The following is a 16,357-nucleotide window of genomic DNA, read 5'->3' on the forward strand; positions in this document are numbered from 1 at the left end:
GCAGCAATTTTTCTTTTAAAGTGTATGAAAATCATATTGTGACCTAGGAGGTGGTCAAAATTGAATGGAAATGACTGGAAATTAGTGTTAGTGAGGTTAATAATAATGTAGGTACAAAATAGTACCTAAATTATGTTATTTTAGCCCAAAAAATGTAATTTTTTAAACAAATTGCAAAACAAAACCAAACAAAACCAAAACCAAAACCAAAACACGCAAGGGCGGTTTGGCAAAACCAAAACCAAAACACGACGGTAATCTAGATCCAAAACCAAAACTAAAACCAAAACAAGGGGGTCAGTGAGCATCTCTAGTTGCTACCAAGTTCAATAAACAGCAACCTGTTTAAGTTAAAAGCATTTGTGGCTGCACATCCCCCTGACACCTTTCATGACACCAAAGGTATAGCCAATAGTGACTCCATAGCTATCTTTACTACCGTAGTATCCAGTTATTTTACCAATAGGTTCTTTCACAAAATTTACTGCTTCTGTTTGGCATATTACTGGGTATTAATACTATAAATGGGAATCTTACTGGGAATTGCTACTGCAGAGGATCTTACTGAATATTCTATCTAGTATATTATATTACTGCAGATTATTTCACTGAATATAATAATATTATATGACTATGCTACACAAACTGGTGTAAGTTCAACTCAGCAGCAGGCCCTATATGTATATTTTTTTGGCATATCAGGTGATATTTGTGGACACAAAAAGTTAGAACTGCCCTTTGTTCCCCACATCCAGTCTGTATCCAAATCCTGTTACATATATCTAAAAGTATGCTCATATTGTATCTCACAATTGAATGCAGTAGCTAAATTAATTTTTTGGGAAAACATTCTGCTTCTGCTAATCCACTGTGTTCCTCAGTCCCTACATTGGTTGCCTTTATTTTACCAAATCAAACATAAAATACTTCTACTAACATACAAAGCTATTAACTAAATTGTAACAAACAACATCTCTTTACTTGTCTCAAAATTATTATTATTAACATTATATTTTATTTACAATGTGGCACAAAAGGTTTGCTGCGCTGTACATGAAATTAACAGCAGCATACAATGCACAGACAGCAACAATCCATACTACATTACATTATAAATAAAAAACAAAATAACAATATGACCAGACATCTACTACTTAACAAATACTCAAATAACTTGGTAATGCAGATCAAAATATTTACAGGAGAGTAAGTGAGAGTGATGGCAATGTCCCATGTGAAGTAGACCTGAGCTTGAACCAAGTCTAAAGGTAAAAGGGTGATGCAATAGTATAGGATTGATAGGCTTAATTAAATAAATTATTTTTTAATGGCATGTAGAGGCTAATTTGATATGGAGTGGGAGATCATTCCAAAAGTGTGGAACAGCCAGGGTGAAGTCTTGGAGATGGGATTAAGAAGATGTAACTAGTGTGTTAGTGAGGTTGCAGTCATTGACAGAGCAGAGGGATGGGAAGGAGTGTGGCTAATGATGAGGTTGGAGATTGAGGAGGAATTGGTTGAGAACTCTGTAGGTGAGGGTGAGTAGTCTAAATATAATTTTGTAGATGCCAAGGAACCATTGTAGCAATTGGAAGAGAGGGATATTAGAGATAGAGTAGTGCGGGAGAAAAATAAGGTTGGCAGCAGCATCAAGGATAGACTGAAGAGGGGCGAGGTGAGAATTGGATAGGCCATACCTCTCCACTCTGTCCAAGATCTACACCTCTCAGCCACACTTATTGCCTGCTTGAACCCAGACTACAAAACTTTGCTGGGGACTGCGCCAACTCTGTAGAATTCCCTTCTTCATACACCACGACTTTCCCCTTTCTTCCAAACCTTCAAGCATTATTTGAAAAACACAACACTTTAGGCAAGCTTACAAAATTTCTGAACCTTCTTATGCTCTTCTACCCATCTGCTACCACTCTACACAGTTCACCTGAAACTTTATTCTCCTTTTGTACTCAACCATCTGACACTTGATTGGATCACATAGCCCCACTAAACACTTTTGTTCATTGCTATCTGTTGGAAGATTTATGAGGGCACAGTCATGTCATTATATTAAGGTTGACTCTAATAAATCTCATTCTGCCTGTTAGGAACCCCTCCAGCCGGCACAACACAACCCGGAGTCCACTCTGCCAATCAGGTGTTCACTGGAGCCCCTGATGGTGGGGACAGACTGGGCTGCAGACTGACAGAGGGTTGTGAAGTGTGTACCGGCTGGGGAGAACCCAGGCAAGCGGAGTGAGGTCCATGCAGAGGTCAAGGGCCGACAGCAGGTTGCAAGTCCAGTTAACAAGCCGGGGTCAAGGGTCACAGGCAAACAGGAGAAATGGTAAACAGGCCAAAGGTCAGGGTCACGGGATACACAAGCGAAGTCCAAATCCAAGCCAAGGGTCATACACGAGAGATCAGCAGAATTACAATACACAGGAATAGGAACAAGCAGGTCAACAGACTGTGAGACAGAAGCTATAACTGGCAATGAGGTAGCAGACCTCATTGCCTTAAATAGTGAGCATGGCTCTGATAGTTCCCAGCCCCCCTGCACCTAATTTCATTAGCCCGCAGGCTATTAACTTTACTGAGCGCATGCACCCGGCTTCTCACTGCCAGGACGCAGCGCTGAAGCGTCCATCCGTTGCCCCGGCAACGGCCGGGTCATGGGCGGAAGTGACGCCCCGGTAGCCATAGCGATGGTCGGGATGCAGGTAAGAGAGTCGCGGCAGCTGGGCACCGCTGCGGCTCGTAACAGTACCCCCCCTTGAGGAGGGGTCGAGGGACCCCGACATCCAGGTTTCCTTTGAAATTTTTTGAAGAATTCCTTCAACTGTTTATGCGCATATAGTCGTCTTCGCGGGACCCAGGATCGCTCCTCTAGTCCACAATTTTTCTCTTGTACTAGGAAGTGTACCTGCCCCTGCACTTTTTTAGAGTCAAGAATTTTCTGGAAAACAAATTTTTGTGGTGTGATTCTATTTCCCACAGAAAGCCCTGTAGGCTGGGATTGATTCGGGTATAATACTGGTTTAAGTAACGAACAATGAAACGTGTTCGGGAACTTTAGTGAGCCAGGAATCTTCAATCTAAAAGCTACCGGATTGATCTGTTTGGTAATCATGAACGGACCAATAAATTTAGGGCCCAGTTTTTTACAAGGCTGTCTGAGCCTAACATTTCGAATTGACAGCCACACTTTCTGGCCCACTTTGAATGAGCAGGTGGTACGGTGGCGACCCGAAATTTTTTTGCCCGAAACTGAGGACTTTTTCAAGGAGGACTGAACTTTCCTCCAAATCACTTTCAGATCAGCAGCTGTGGAATGAATCTCCGGGATACCAGTAGATTTGAGAGAATACAGAGAATTAGACCTGGGGTGGAAACCGAAGTTACAGTAGAACGGGGAAGTCTGAGTAGATGACTGAGATGAGTTATTGTAGGCAAACTCTGCCCAGGGCAGCAAAGAGGACCAATTATCATGGAATTCTGAGGAACTGTTCAAGTGACTGGTTAACCCTTTCAGTTTGCCCGTTAGACTGAGGGTGGTATGCAGATGATAGACTGATCCTGATTCAGAGAAGGGTGCAGAAGGATTTCCAGAATTGTGCTATGAATTGTGAACCACGATCAGAAACAATATCGGAAGGAAGTCCATGGAGCCGGAAAATATGTTGTATGAAGAGAATGGCCAGATCTCGAGCTGTAGGAAGCCTGGTTAATGGAATGAAATGTGCCATTTTGCTGAAACGGTCTACCACAACCCAAATAGTATTGTGTCCTGCAGAAGGTGGCAAATCAACAATAAAGTCCATGGACAAACGTGTCCAAGGTTTTGCAGGAATTGTCAATGGAACCAATTCACCTACCGGGCGAGTCCTGGGGACTTTGTTTCTGGCACAAAACTCTCATGAGAGGACATGACTCTTGACGTCAGCGGACAAGGATGGCCACCAGACCGTACGGGAAAGGATCTCCAGCGTCTTGTGGATTCCAGGGTGTCCAGCAGACCTACTATTATGCGCCTCTGCAAGAACCGCCTTCCTTAGATGGACTGGAACAAAGAGACGTTGCTCCGGAGTAGTATCAGGGGCTAATCTCTGGAATCTCTGAAGTGCGATACTCAAATCCTGGGTTAACCCAGCATGGATTACGGAAGGAGGAATAATAGGCTCCGGGTTTGAAACTGGAACATGGTGTGCCAAGATACTTCTGGACAGAGCATCTGCCCGGACATTTTTGTAACCCGGTCGATAGGTGATCAGGAAATTAAACAGGGTAAAGAATAACGACCAACGGGCCTGTCTGGGATTTAGACGTTTGGCTGATTGAATATATTGCAAGTTCTTATGGCCGGTAATGACAGAGATCTGATGTGGAGCACCCTCCAGCCAATGCCGCCACTCCTCGAAGGCCCATTTGATTGCCAATAGTTCTCTATTCCCGACATCATAATTGGCTTCTGCTGAGGAGAACTGACCGGAGAAATAGGCACATGGGTGTGGACGATTAGTATGAGGATCCTTCTGTGATAATATGGCTCCAGCACCGACGTCAGAGGCATCGACTTCGAGAACAAATGTCTTAGCTGGATCAGGCTGTCTAAGGACCTGCGCGGAGACAAAGGCTTTTTTCAGGCTTTCAAATGAGGCTACTGCTTGGGGCGACCAATTAGTTGGATCCATTCCTTTACAGGTTAGGGCGACAATGGGAGCCACGATGTCCGCAAAGCCATGAATGAATGTTCTATAATAATTGGAGAAGCCCAGAAACCTCTGCACCGCCTTAAGGTTGTTTGGTTGCACCCAATCCAAAATAGCCTGAACCTTAGTTGGATCCATGGAGAATCCCTCAGAAGAAATTATTTAACCTAAAAAGGATACCTTCTGCACCTCGTACTCACACTTTTCCAGCTGGCATAAAGGTGGTTCTCTCGCAATCTTCGTAGAACTTGTTTGACGTGATTCCGATGTACGGACAAAGATCTGGAATAGATGAGGATATCATCTAAATAGACGACCACGAAACAACCGAGGAAGTCCCGAAGAACCTCATTGATCAAGTCCTGAAACACTGCAGGGGCATTGCTAAGACCAAACGGCATGACCAGATACTCGTAATGGCTAGAGTGCGTATTGAACGCCGTCTTCCACTCGTCTCCTTCCTTGATACGGATGAGGTTATACGCTCCACGAAGGTCGATTTTTGAGAAGAGAGTAGCACCTCTCAACGGGTCAAATAATACTGAGATGAGCGGAAGGGGATAGGTGTTCTTGACTGTGATAAGATTCAATCCCCGGTAATCGATACAGGGTCTTAGTCCTCCGTCCTTTTTGGATACAAAGAAGCATCCTGCTCCTACGGGAGATTTAGATGGCCTAATGAAGCTTTTCTCCAGGTTTTCTTCAATGTATTCCTGCATGGATTTGGTCTCTGGACCAGAGAGAGAGTACAGGCGCCCCTTAGGTAACTTGGAACCAGGAATAAGCTCGATGGCACAGTCAAAGTCACGGTGTGGTGGTAAAGTGTCAGCAGCCTTCTTGGAGAACACATCCCAGAACTCGTGATACTGTGAGGGAAGCTGCTCCGGAATAGACTGAATCACCCGCAGTGGCAGTGACAAGCAGGACTGTGTACAATAAGAGCTCCACTGGACAATCTCTCCTTTTACCCAGTCCATTACAGGGTTATGACGGGAAAGCCATGGGTGGCCCAGAATCAAGGGAACCGACGAACAATAAATAAGGAAGAAGGTTATTGACTCTGAATGGAGAGCTCCGATATTCAACTGTAGTGGGGGGGTCTCCCAGGAAATCTTGCCACCAGGTAACGGACTTCCATCTAGGCCACAGACAGTAATAGCAGACTTGAGTTTTACCATCGGAATTTCAGCAGCGCGGGCGAACCCGATGTCAAGGAAGTTGCCTCCGGCTCCACTATCAATGAAAGCCGCCAGGTCCACAGAACGAGCACTGAACGTGAGCTGTGCAGGGATCAATACAGCATTTTTCGGGGAGACAATCTGCAGACCTAGGTGAACTTTCCCCTCGTTCCCTAGGCATGCTCTTTTCCCGGCTTATTTGGGCAGGAACGGGAGAAATGGGCTTTTGTGCCACAATAGAGACATAGGCCTTGTGATTGTCTCCTGTCTCTTTCCTCAGGGGAGAGACGATACGCTCCTAATTGCATCGGTTCCTCACCATCCGTGGAAACAGGAATGAAAGTGGATGGAGGTGATGATGCCTCCTTTTCGGTTTTCCGCTCTTTAGACCTCCTGTCGATTTTAATGGAGAGGTGAATCAGATCCACCATAGAGGTAGGACATGGGTATTGCACCAAAGAGTCTTTAATCTGTTCCGACAGGCCGAGACGGAACTGACTACATAAGGCGGGATCATTCCATCCACTATCAGGTGACCATCTACGGAATTCAGCACAGTATTCCTCTGCCGACCGCCGGCCTTGTTTCAAGGCCCGTAGATGAGCTTCTGCGGAGGCCATTCGATCCGGGTCATCATATAGTAGACCCAATGCCTCAAAAAAGGCGTCTACGGACTGCATGGCAGGACTGGTCTGTGGCAAAGAAAAGGCCCAGGACTGGGGGTCACCTTGTAGGAGGGAAATGGTAATCCTGACTCTTTGTTGCTCTGAACCGGAGGAGCGGGGTCTCAACCGGAAATAGAGCTTGCAGCTCTCCCTGAAATTCTGAAACAGGGATCTATTTCCAGAGAACCGATCCGGCAAATTCATCTTAGGTTCACAGGTGGAACTCGGAGTGGGTTGTGAAGTTTTTGCGACTTCTTCTTGAACGGACAAACGCTCAGCCAACCCCTGGATCATTTGATACAAGGACTCAACATGGCCCGCTAGGGCTTGTGCCAGAGACGGTGTGGATCCGCTTGCATCTATACCAACCTCGTCTCCGTGTGTGGGCTGGTTATAATGTTAGGAACCCCTCCAGCCGGCACAACACAACCCGGAGTCTACTCTGCCAATCAGGTGTTCACTGGAGCCCCTGATGGTGGGGACAGACTGGGCTGCAGACTGACAGAGGGTCGTGAAGTGTGTACCGGCTGGGGAGAACCCAGGCAAGCGGAGTGAGGTCCACGCAGAGGTCAAGGGCTGGCAGCAGGTTGCAAGTCCAGTTAACAAGCCGGGGTCAAGGGTCACAGGCAAACAGGAGAAACGGTAAACAGGCCAAAGGTCAGAGTCACGGGATACACAAGCGAAGTCCAAATCCAAGCCAAGGGTCATACACGAGAGATCAGCAGAATTACAATACACAGGAACCGGAACAAGCAAGTCAGCAGACTGTGAGACAGAAGATATAACCGGCAATGAGGTAGCAGAGCTATAAAGCTGAAATTTGAATGCAAATGGAGAACTGCCTCTCAATGCTGCAGGCAATATTTCAGAAAAAAAGAAAAAATAATAAATTAGGAATAATTAAAGTTTGAAAAAATTGCTATTTTTTTCTACTTATGTTTTGAAATAAGTCACTGTTTTTTCATTTTTGGGGAAGAGTGTAACTCAGCATAAGGGGCATTTTAAGACTAGGGTTTGTTTTGTTGGAAAGCTATAGTTTCATTGAAGTGCCTTTGAGGGGGGGGGGGACGACATTTTTGAGTAATGTTTAGTTTTTTTACAATTTGGTTCAGTCATTTATAGTATATAACATGTGGAATTCCCATGGCCTGAACAATAAAGAGGCTATATAGTTGGGGTGGTTTTATTCAAATAAAATGATTTTTAAACTCAAGTGTGTGTGTGTTGTATTTACATTTTTCCATGGTGCACTACAGATCCAAGCTGGCCGTGGGTGCCAGGGCATGCTGGAGCTTATGGCTTTCTAAATGCCAGCATGCCCTGGCAGCCATGCGTATGCTGGTGCTTGTAGTACAACAGGCACCAGCATGCCCAAACAATAAATGGCAGTCTGGGCATGCTAGTACCTTTAGTGTTTCATGGACAAAATGTTTTTTATCATTGAATTATTATTACCCCACACCGTCCACCCCAGAAGTGTAGGGAGAGCCCTAGTGCTTTTCAGCATGAGGCTGGTTAAACCCCTCTTTTTTGCAGACCCGATCTCCCTAGGAAATCCAGCCCTGTGCTGACGAGCCTGGGATTGGTTTGGCGTTATGGCAAGGGGACCACATGCTGCCACTGCCAGCACTAGGCCAGGCTAAGAATTGTAGGGTTCCACACTATTTTTGTTAATTATTATTTATTAAATTATCTTCCTTACGTAGCCGACTCCAGCAGGGCAGTGAATAAATGAAGTGATGTATGTTGTATGTAAATGGCCACCCTTTGTTGATTTTCAATGTCAAATTTGTGGTTCAACGTGATTTAACCCTTGTATGTGAAAGAAAAACTGGTGCATATATGGGGTAGCATATCAGAGAAAAGCTGGTGGGAAAATGTTAGTTGTAGGAGGTACTGTGAGAGAAAAGATGATGGCCAGATGGGGTAACATGTGGAAGAAAAGCTGGTAGGCCTATGGATGGCATGTGAAAGAAAAGCTGGTGAGCACATCTGGTGGCATGCGAGAAAAAACTGGTGAGTATATGGTGTGGCAAGTGAGAGTAACTTTGTTGGGCACATTAGATGGCATATGGGGTGGGCAGGGTGGGGAAGGATAGTGCTGCTGAGAAAACCCAGACAACACTTATAGCCACATGGTAAACGCATAGGCTGTCATGGCTGACATACTGCAAATACAGATAGTTTGGAAAAGTGACAGTCTGTATTTGCAATATGTCGGGTATGACAGCCATTGCCTTTATCATATCTCTACATGTGTTGTCTGGGTTTTCTCAGTCACATTAATGACATATGGGGTGGCACCTAAGAGAACATCTGGTAGGCATTTAGGGTATCATGTGAGAGAAAAGCTGGTGGGCATATAGAGGGATGTAAAACAAAAGTTGGTATGCTTGGATGGCATGTGAGAGAAAAGCTGCTGGGCATATAGGGTGGCTTTTTAGAGAAAAATTGGTGTGCATTTTGACTGGAAAGTGATAGAAAAGCTGGTGGGCATATGGAGTGGCATGAAAAGAAAGCTGGTGGGCACATTGGTTGGCATGTGAAAAAAAGCTGGTGTGTATATGGGGTGGCAAGTGAAAGAAAATCTGTCAGGCATAAAGGGTGGCATGTGAGAGAAAAGCTGGTGGGCATATGGAGTGGCACCTGAGAGAAAATCTGGTTGAAAGTTAATGTGGCATGTGAGAGAAAAGCTATTGCGCAGCGGATGACATGTGAAAGAACAGTTGGTGCGCAATGGGTGACGTGAGAAAAGTTGGTGCATAGGGTGCGTCATGTGTGAGAAAAGCTAGTGTGCAGGGGATGGCATGTGTAAGAAAAGCTGTGGTGCAAGGGGTGACGTGAGAAGAGCTGGTATACAGGTGGTGAGGTGGGAGAAAAACTGGTGCACAAGGGGAGATGTGTTTGAAAAACTGGTGTGTAGGGGTATCATATGAGAAAAAAGCTGGTGCGCAGAAGGTGACGTGAGAAAATAGATGGAGCACAGGGGGGGTGGTATGTGTGAGAAAATCTGGTGGCTAGGGTATGACGTGAAAGAAAAGCTGTTGCATAGGTTGATATTTGTGAGAAAGTCCAGGGGTGATCCGTGACAGTAGAGTGTGTGCACAGAGTGTTACATGAGTTAGAAAAGATTTGTGCACAGGGGTGACATGTGACGGAAATGCTCGTGTGCAGGGAGTCGCATGTGAATGAACCATTGTTACGCAGTGGTGACATGTGTGGGAAATGATGGTGGGCAATGGGGAGAGTGTGAACAGCTGGTACGCTGACAAGACATTAATTTGAAATGAAGGGTATTAGCTTTAGAGGAAATCTAAGGAAAAATGACTTTACTAAAACGCTGTTGGATAGGTGGAATATGCGTACAATAGACTAGGTATAGCCTAATATAATGTAACAATTTAAACATGCTTGATTATTAGGGATTAAGAAAAATAGTGGAAACTAGATGGTTTAAGTGGTTCTTCTCTGCCATCAAATTATAGGCTTCTGAATGATAAATAAAATATTTTAACTTTACAAAAAGCAGTGAAATTCCATAGACAAAAAAACTTATGGCTTAACATACACGATTAAGGCTTGTACACTTACACACCATTTAAAATGTAAGAAAAATATTGAAACTCTTCCACTCAAACTCCAAGAAGCAATGAAATTTTGACGATTAAGGCAGAAGCCCTAATGGACGTGTAACTTGCAAAATACAGACATGGTATGCCATCACATCCTGTGATTAGGTGCAGATTCAGAACTATCATGGAGTAAGATTGGTGTCACTCTCAAATTGGTGGAGCTGCTAATTCACAGACTTGTGTGTTATTTGAATACACACATGCAGTACTATTACATTTTCTTAGTTTAGCTTTATTGTAGTTTGGGGTCTCAGGGCCTGAGTCATTAAGGAAAGTAAGGCAAAAAAAAAGGAGTAAATCTTCTCCGACCAAAACATGTTATAATGCAAGTGGTGCAAATTAGTTTATTATTTTACACATTACTTAAATTCAGGCTGTATCGTGTAGCACACAAATACTTGATAGATTTATTTTTACACAGAAATTTAAAGTTGATCTAGGACATGCCCTACCACGACTATAAATCTGTCCCCACATTTTAAATTTGCCTCCCCCTCCAATGCAACTTGGTTTTACTACTTTTTTATGCTCTGTTCTGCTTAATGACTCAGACATGGGTGTCTGAGTCAGAAAGAGAAAGTAGAGCTACTTTATAAAAAGTAGAACTACAAAATAACAATATAATTAAAATATATTTAATTGGTGTCAACGCCTCTGCTTAGTTTGTTTTTCAGTGAGTAATGTTTGCCATTAAATTCTCTTACAAGGCCTAAGCTGACGTTTAACAACAATTTAAGGATACATAAAACCAACAAGACTTAAACACGAAATATTTTATTAGTAGGCTGCACAGTAGTTTAAAATGAATGCACAGAGAGTGTTAGAACAATGCAGCAAGGGGTAGATACATACAATTATTATATCTTCAATAAGCAAATAAAAAAAGTAAAACAAAAACTAGTTTATTTTAATATAACAATAAAGCATATCAGAGGCATTCTATAATAACATATAAACTTCATGCAACTGGATTGCCAACAGTAATGTGAAGTATAAATAAAAGAAAAATGTTGTCCGGCGCTCAGAAACAAACAATATATAAAAATCACTATGTGTCAGCATATACATAAAGCAGAATTTTCCCCCTTCCTATCAGGGAGATTGCCACACTCGTCCGGGAGACTCTCGCAAAATGCGGGAGTCTCCCGGACAATCCGGGAGAGTTGGCAAGTATGCTCTAAGCTAGTGATACAAATTTATATTCAGGGTGTCCCATTTAAAACCTTCCCCTGAACCTCCATCTTATAAAGCCTGCAGCACCTGGAGGGAGTGGTAAACTCCCAGAAAAACAAACTAGAAAATAGTGAAAGAGAAAAAGGCGCAATTCTTTAAATTAATGAAATGTGTTTGCGTGAATAAAATCATAATATAATAGCAATATAAGATATGTTAAACCAGTGCAATGAGTGCTCAAATCATCATATACAGATAGACATAGATGTTATAACCATACATGCCCACATTTAAGATTTCTCACTCCGGTGCTAAATCTGCAGCTAGCCACAGGATGTAATGGACTATCATGTCTGTAAAGCACAAGGAACACATTCATTAATTCTTATTTCTTAATTGTCATAATTTCATCCTTTTTGGAGTTTGAGTGGAAGATTTTCAATAATTTTCTTAAAATTTCTTAAAAGACATGTTTTTTTTGTCTATGGAATATGCAGTATTTGGCACTTAGCCACATGTATTAAACCAGGAAGAAGCTTTTAAGCTAAACATATGTCAGTAAGCACCTTGTTCCACTCTGCTACACAGCTCAATAATACCCCATTCATACTGCACCAAAATCCCGGGTTTTTGCCGGGCCGAGCTCAAATGACCCGGGTCTTGGTGCAGTATGAATGTTACAAGTCAAAAATCCCGGGTCTAAAAACCCTGCACTGTGAATGGATACTCAGTTGTTGCATAGGTGCCACTCAGAGGAAAATGTCCCCCATTTGGTTTATATCAAGAGGGTAAATGACCCTCATGGTGATATGATGGGAATAAGTTCTAACTGAGCTGGCTATGCTTTCTTCTCCACCATATGGTTTTCTCATGTTAATAAACTTGACCTTTAATTGTGCCTACTTTGTTGTCTGTGTCCTTTATTTAATTATAAAGGTTTGGCTATGGTTTTGTCGAAGGATGTCGAGCTTAAACGTCCATTTTGTTTGCATGTTCTGTTTTATGTAATCATTATTGACTATTCTATTTCCCTATTGTAGGGCACTGCAGAATTGCGTGGTGCCTTATAAATAATAATAATAATAATAATAATAATAATACCAAAAATAATAATAAAATATTATATTGAACTATATTGCTGCTAAAAGAAATATATCTAAATAAAAATGTTTTCAAGAGCTAGACTGTCTAGATAAGGGCCGATTACAATATTTATAATCAAAAGAAAATAAGGCTAAGCAATTAAGGTGCAAATAACTAGAGATGTGCAGAGACCTTGTGTTTGGGATTTGTTTTTGTTCTAACACGACATTTTGGTTTTTGGCAAAACCACCCTCATGTTTTTTGGTTTTGGATATGAATTTCATTAAAAATTGGTGAGAAACGGGTGCAATTATGTAATTTTGCGCCGCTTTTGTTTCTACATAAGTATTTTATCATTGGCATTTTACAGTCATTTGCAGTCTATTTTCTAACGACCACCTCACAACTGTCATTATTTTTACCAATACTAGCCATAGGCTGCAGTGAGCTGGCTGGCTAAATATAGTGATAGAACAGCGGCACAAACTCATGGCAGTTTTAAAAAAAATATAAACTACCTGTAAAATACAGTGGCAAAGCAATACCAGATAGGATTGCAGTTTAATAAAGTAAAGGACACCTTTAAAACATACAAGCAGAGCACTGGTAGATAGGATGGTCATTTTAGAAAAGAGGATGTCCCAAGGTGGTCCCATCTCACAAGAGAAATGGTTTTAGGAAACCTATTTTACTCTAAATGTTACACAGCATGTGTGGCAGGGAGAGGGAGAGCAGCAGCAGTAATACATTGTAATTTTAGCAAAGAAAATACACCAAGGTGAGCCTCAACCAGACGTGAAATGATTTGAGAAAGATGGTCCTATTTTATTTTTAATGTAATACAACATATGTGACATGGAGAGGGATAGCAGTGGTACTAATAAAAGGTGATTTTACAAATGATAATACATAAAGGTGGGCAAAGATCATAATGTAAAATAGAGCTTGTTTTGTATATTTAAAAGGACATGCATAATTTAAAAAAAACAAACAGTTCAGCAACAGGGAAGTGCTTGATTTCTTTGGGCCCCATAAAAAAAACATTTTTGTTTTTTGCTTATTCAACAGCAGGATATATAGGGATTTTAACAATGGGGTTTTAGGCTAATCGTGGTCATCTTCCTTAACAATGTTATCACCCTCATCATCTTCATCATGATTGTTAATATTACCACCACACAATATTAAAACACCTAATGGAATCAGAAATATTTCCAATTTTTAGATGTTGAAAAATTCCAATAACATAAATAAGATTACTGTTTTATAGTAAGATACTTTTGGGGAAGAAAATTGCAGCTCTAACATATTATCTATGTGTAGGAATGTAATCAAAATTTGACTTTTTTTAAAATAAAAATTTAACCCAGAAAGAAGCGCTAAAACCCTCTCCAAACCAACTTATAACAACCATCCAAAAAGGCTAGAAGAACTACTATACTTTAATATTTTAAAAGTATATTAAAAATAAAAACATTTATTCACATAACACATGTATAAAATACAGATCATATTTTACCTCTAGGCATTGATACTTATGTATAATATAAATTACAATTCATTCTTTGCAAAAGGAGGAGAAACAACAATCACATTATATTAGTAACTTCAATACAATGAAGGAATTTCTGTGTGGAAAATGAGTTTGTAGACAGAAAAGTCGCTGAAAAATTGCAGAAAACAAACTTTTACTCTGCTTTCTTTTGTAAGGTCACTCTCTCTCTTAAATTTGAAGGTCCATATAATGTTAATTTCACAGCTGCCACTTAGCTTCAAATTTTAGCATAATATGTGGAAAATTTAACTTTTGAAAACACTGAGGCTTAGCTGTTGCTTAAATCCCTCCTCCCAAGTGTAAGCCAATTAGCTTCAAGCTTTATCATAATTCTGAAGCAATTATTGTTTCATACACACAAAACTATACTTTGCTTTTATGGAGAGTGCTGCTCACAGTTAAACACACAGTTAGCACCCTGTCTTTTGGCCACTTGCTAGTACAAATATGATTCTTACCCCTCACACAATAGTCTTTACGTTCAACAAATCTCAAACACTTGGTTTTTAAAATCAGTAAATACTCTGGGCTTTTTCAGGTGATTGCTGCTCACAGTCAAACACAACACCCTGTATTTTGTCCTCTTGCTAGTACAGATGTGCTAATGCCCCTCACACAATAGACTTTACATTGATCAAAGACTTGTATTTTAAAATCAAGAAATACTTCTTTGTCCACTGTAATTAGTTTATTAATATGTTCAAATTATTACCAGTAGTAACTGTTTGTCTTCCCTCCACTCTCTCACAATCGTACAATTCCAGCAAACTGTGATCTGTAAATAAACTGTAATTTTCTGCAGTAAAATAACAGCATGTCCAGTATACATTGATTGCCTTTTGCATCCCCTCTCATTCTACATTCGACTTTTCTATTATATAGAAGATCTTGATCCAAAACACATGAGATCCAACATTTTCTCAGAAATTACAGTTTATTGTCAGATCTGAATTTGGTGGGAGAAGTCATGACAGGTTTGGCTAGGTACCGTAAACTTCAGTTCCATATGATTTCTCCAAACGCAAATGACTCATCCCTTCAAAAAACAAAAAAAAGGTAATTTGGGCAATGCCTTTGTACTGTTTACACAGTTAAATAAAAATTGCAAATAATGAGACACTGATTAAAACTGGTAAACTGGAGCAAAATTCAAAGCTATTTGCAAAATTTGACAATGAATTTGGGCAAAATGGTACAAATAGTATTTTGGAGGATAACATTGTAGGACTCCTGCCAAAAGTAAAGATGACTGTTATAGGCAGAACACTCTTACTTTGGGGGGGAAAAAAAGGTTATCAATAGAAATAACTTGGATCAGTGGGTATCCTAGTGCTCACATAAACAATTAATAAGTACACAATTTGTCTTTATTATTTCATATAGTCTCTCATTCACAGAAATTTTTGTATAAAAATGTATGAAACTCAGAAATCATATTTGCTTAGATTTCGTATGGAATCTGAAAATACATTTGTGATTAATGCCAAAGTTTCCAATTCACGGATTTGACTCACACAGTTTTCAAGAGTCGAGGGTTTCTGCAGATGGTAATGGCTGTGCGGCCATCCTCAAAGCAAGGATCATATATAAAACTGCACATTCTTGATCTCTTTATTTTTGCTCTCATTTTTGCATGGGTCTGCAAAACTAAGAGCACCAGTGTTCTTATTGTTCACTAAGCAAGAATCACTGCACAATGAGCTCCTCCCAGTGGCCAGTACAAATCCTGCATTCTTTCTCAACAAACTCATGCACTTTGTAAAGAATTTGAGCGCTCCTGCACAAATGTCAACAAAAAGCATTTTTCACTGCACCTTGGCAGCATTTCCAACATTTTAATTACAATTCCACTGGCTGCATTAAACATGTGTGCAGACAATATACTCTAACATAATCAGGGGCGCATTTCAGTTGAAAATGTGTATACTTCTGGTCACTGAGCAAACTACTGCGAGTATTGTAGTGCCACATCATCAGGCAGAAGTACTGTAGGGCTCACCAGGGATTAGTTCACCACGTTCTGTCCAAAAGTTGCAGAATTGGATGGCTAATTAACCTATTTTTCTAAAAAATGTATCCATCATTCCAATCAAAATAGATTTTTTATAAATAGGTAATAGATTTTTGATGGCTGAAAATTCATTATTACTTTCATTACCACTGACAGGAGGTTGATCTGATCACATTGACACATTTTCTTTCAGATATATTAACTTTTCTTGCTTTATTAATGATTAAAGAATTTGTTTTAGTGTTTATTTGAAATGCGCAAAAGTGATGTGGCAAAATCATTACCTTACACTTTATTATAACAAATATATTGATTGGTCTTAAAATGAATTTACCTGGATATTTCTATACC

The 16,357-nt window shown here is 40.8% G+C and overlaps 1 protein-coding gene across 2 annotated transcripts in view; it reads left to right on the top strand.

Moving 5' to 3' along the window:
* Positions 1-16,357, top strand: part of LOC142143593 (alpha-1,4-N-acetylglucosaminyltransferase-like) — a 70,899-nt gene that overhangs the window by 17,416 nt on the left and 37,126 nt on the right. The gene's annotated exons all lie outside the window — the stretch shown is intronic.

Source organism: Mixophyes fleayi, chromosome 3 (assembly GCF_038048845.1).
Source record: "Mixophyes fleayi isolate aMixFle1 chromosome 3, aMixFle1.hap1, whole genome shotgun sequence".
Lineage (NCBI taxonomy): Eukaryota > Metazoa > Chordata > Amphibia > Anura > Limnodynastidae > Mixophyes > Mixophyes fleayi.